Here is a 4,260-nt window from a genome sequence, read left to right on the forward strand (position 1 = left end):
GTGGGAAATTGCAAACCTCACATGTTGTTAGTGTGAATGTAAAATGGTACAAGCACAGTGGAAAACTGTTTGTTCCTCCAAAAATTAAACAGAAAATTAGCATGTGAATGAGCAATTCTACTTTTGGGAACAGAACCCAAAGAAATTAAACAGCTGTTCAAAAATTACTTGTTCACAAAACAGTCGTGGAATGGGCGATGATGGCTCAATGGGTGTGGGGGTGTAGGGAGTGTTGAAGACATTCTGGTGATGGTTACACAGCATCTTGAACGCACTGGATGCCACTGAACTTACATTGGTTAAATGGTAAGCTATGTTATGTGAATTTTACCACACATATAAACATGAAGAGTAAGAACATTTGGATGGGGTGTCTGTGTCCAGAGAGCAGACGGAGCTGTCCACACCACTGGTGCTGACCACTGTGATCCGTGTCATTATTTCCGTTGCTGGAATGTTACTTTGTATGAGTATCTTCACTTTAGAGTGTGATTCTGATTCCAGCCTGCTTGTGCAGAGTGGAGGCTGAGCAGGTTAAACTCAATCTACAATAATTTTTTTTTTTTTAGTTCTGTCACTGACAGTATTACAAAGTCCTGTGGCATGCCCGCGACGCTGGGCCACAGGTCAAGGGGGCAGCAATGCCACCAGCCCTCTGTACCAAGCTGTTGCCAAGCAGATTCACCAGCTACATTTCCCCTCCCCCCTCAACCCAGCCTTTTCACCACCCCAGGCCTTCCCCCCACTATGGTCTGTGACCGTGGACTAGGCATATACGCATATAAATTCCTGGGTTATGCCCAGCCGGCATGGCTCAGTGGTTTAGCGTTGACCTATGAACCAGGAGATTAGGGTTTGATTCCCGGTCAGGGCACATGTTTGGGTTGTTGGCTTGATCCCCAGTCTGGGAGGTACAGGAGGCAGCCGATCAATGATTCTCTCTCATCATTGAAGTTTCTATCTTTCTCTCCTTCTCCCTTCCTCTCTGAAATCAATAAAGATATATTTTAGAAAAATTCCTGGGTTAATCTCTTCCTGTCCCCTCCTCACACTCCCCTCTGAAATCTGTCAGTCTGTTCCATGCATCAATGCCTCTGGACCTACTTTGTTCATCAGTGTATTTTGTTTATTTGATTCCACATATAAGCAAGATCATGTGACACCTGTCTAGAGATTTTACTGCCTCAAAGTTGCTGCCAAAGTGAAAGCTGCAACTGCCCTACAGGAGTGCCTCCACATCCTCAGCCTTGAGTTCATCAAATCAGCAAATGGTTTAGTGATTGCTTCTCTGGCAAACGATGCTCCTGCATCAAGAGTTGGTTTGTTCATTAAAACAGGCAGTGCGTCCCAGGAACTTGACAACTCAGGAACCTCCCATTGGCTTCCTCTTGCATCCGGTCTGACTAAAAAAGGCGCGGCATATTTCACAATAAACCATGGAATTGAAGCAGTTGGTGGGTAAACTCACAGTGACTTCAACAGGGAAACTGTGGAGTGCGTGGGGGGGTTGACATCAATATTCTAATGGAGTTTCTGCTCGGTGTCCCCACAGCACCTGGGTGTCATTGGTGGGAGGTAGCGGCCCTCCAGTCTCAGCTAAGGACGGACACAGCTGTGGCTTTTCAGAACCCACAGGCTCCTATCATGGGAAATTTGCATGCCGCAGCTCACTGAAATGCCTTGCTAGTTCTTGTATTGTTTGGATTATAGGATTGGAAACATGACATCAGATGAGTTGAATTACCAAGTTCAGAACCATTTTTCTGGTTAGGAATGGCTTTGCTTTGACTTGGTGTGAGTCATCTGTCAGAAGCAAGTTGCTGAAAGGTTCCTGAACATGAGGGGTGGGCTTGGTTAATCTGGTGCAGAGGCGAGACACCATGGAGGTGAAATCAGAGAACAGAATGGAGACAGTCCCCTCAGTGCTGCTTTTGTAGCAGAAAGTGCCGCCACAGGAAGTGCAGAGGCAAATGCATTTAGTGTCCTCCGGCATGGCCTCGGCGCTGGGCCACAGGTCAAGGGGGCAGCAGTGCCACCAGCCCTCTGTCCCAAGCTGTTGCCAAGGGGATTCACCAGCCACTTGACCTCTCCCCTTTGAATGCCAGTTACTCGGATTCTGGACTCTGGGATTTACACTACCTCCCAGGCGGCAGCTGCTGGAGATGTTATCAAGGCTGCTTACAAACAAGCTAAAACAATTGCTCCAGGAAACCCATCCAATAGTGATGTCCAAGCTGCCAAGGAAAAGCTGAAAGCTGGGGACCTAATGTCAGAGGTGCCGTCCGAGGGTGTCCTGGGTGAAGTCTGGCCTAGACTCTCCTTGCTGGTTCCTACATGTAACCAACAGCAGCCACTCTGATTTCCAAGGCAGCTGGCGCTGATGCCACAAATACTGGGAAGAAGTTAGTTTCTGGCCAGAAGACAAGGGCAAGGGCAGCCAGTGGAAACTTGGGGCATACACCTTTTGTTGATGAGCTGTAATACTGAAATGCGTCCCGAGAAAGAGCTGGACACTTTCTCAACCCAGAGCAGTGAACACATGGAACTCAGAAGTGTATAATGTACCAGTTATTTTTCTTTTCAATGAGGAGAAATATCTTAAAAAGTATTAAGGCACTGCGCTAGCTCATTTTGCTCAGTTAGAGAAGGCATCAGCCTGCAGACTGAAGGGTCCTGGATTTGATTCCAGTCAAGGGCATATGCCTGGGTTGCATGCTCCTTCCCCCGTAGCCTGCCTGCAGGAGGCAGCCGATTAATGATTCTCTCTCATCATTGATACCTCTATCTCTCTCTCCCTTTCCCTTCCTCTCTGAAATCTATCTATCTATATAAAAAGCTAATATGCAAAGTGTCCCCTTGGGAGCTTGACCAGGAGATGGGGAGTTTGATCACTCGCTATGATGTGTGCTGACCACCAAGGTGGCAATACGGAATACGGCTGTTGTCAGCAATGTGGTGCTGGCAGCAGGCAGCAATGGGGATGCTGCCAGCAGTGGCGGGAGTGGGGGCTGGCGGGAGTAGGATGCTGCCTGGCTCGCATTTGCTGAGTGAGTGAAGGAAGGAAGAAGCAGGGAGGCTGGAATGCAGCGAATCTGATCAGCCCTGATCACTTGCCAGGCCTAGGGACTCTACCTGTGCATGAACTTCATGCACCGGGCCTCTAGAAAAATATGTTAAAAAACAACAACAAAGTATAAATGCAGGTGATTGTTCCCAGCTGACCTAAAGTCCATAAACATTCTGGTGTTAAAAAGACAGAGAGTGAGAGTAGGGAGACAGACAAGGACCATCGTGCATGATCCCTGGAGCACATGGATGAGAAGGGGCACAGACACTGAAGTGAAGGAACAGAAAATGGGGGAAAGTGGGGAGGCCTGCAGCCGTGGGACACACAGGCTGAACCATGGGAGACACTTTGGGCTGTAACAGGAGCTGTAAAAATTTGAAGGTGATGAGGACTATGCAAGGTATACAGGGAGTATGGCGTCCATCCCTCCCACTCAGGAGCTCCCTGTCTGCAGAGACTGCAGAGCTTCAGCCTGCCTTTCCCAGATGACCTTGCAGCTGGGATGAATTTGAAGCTCTGGGCAGCACACCAATGGAGTCACCAGGTGACTCCCCATCAGCAACCGCAAGTCCAAGCAAAAGCTTTGAGACACCAAAGGCTACTAGGGCTGTAAAGTGACCCCCGAGTCACATCAGTTAAAATATGTTTTAAATGTCTTCCAAAGAGAATGGGACATCCACATAACAACACAGAACCATGCCGGTCGGTGTAGCCTGGTGGTTGAGTGTTGACCTACGAACCAGGAGGTCACAGGTCGATTCCCAGTCAGGGCACATGCCTGGGTTTCAGGCTCGGCCAAGGAGTGACACAGCTTCCTCACCGACCAGAAGAGGAGGACCTTCTGTCCCTGGGGAGCCCCCCTCTTCCTCCTACTGCACACCTGGCATTCTTTCTACACACCCCAAACCACCACACTCCTGCCTGTGCCCTGGGAAGGGATCCCTGAGGCCAGATGGAAATAACACCCAGATGCTAATTGGAGAGAAAATCACTTAATTCCTGGGCAAAGGGGATGCCAGGAGGGAAGCCGGTGAGAGAAGGAAATGCCAGTGTTCTCCTGGGCTTCAATGCAGGCACCCAGCTCTGCCAGGTTCAACCAGGAGCCCCGGAGCAGCAACCTGGGTCTCATCCAGAGTGTCTGTGAGCAGAGCCTGCCTGTCCTTCCCAGAGGAGCTTCGCCAGGGGGGCTTGGA

At 49.4% G+C, this 4,260-nt stretch overlaps 1 pseudogene; it reads left to right on the top strand.

Moving 5' to 3' along the window:
• Positions 1-344: 344 nt before the first annotated feature.
• LOC102774333 lies at positions 345-2,481 on the top strand (annotated as a pseudogene).
• The last annotated feature ends 1,779 nt before the right edge of the window (positions 2,482-4,260 follow it).

Source organism: Myotis davidii, unplaced genomic scaffold, assembly GCF_000327345.1.
Source record: "Myotis davidii unplaced genomic scaffold, ASM32734v1 scaffold2252, whole genome shotgun sequence".
Classification (NCBI taxonomy): Eukaryota; Metazoa; Chordata; class Mammalia; order Chiroptera; family Vespertilionidae; genus Myotis; species Myotis davidii.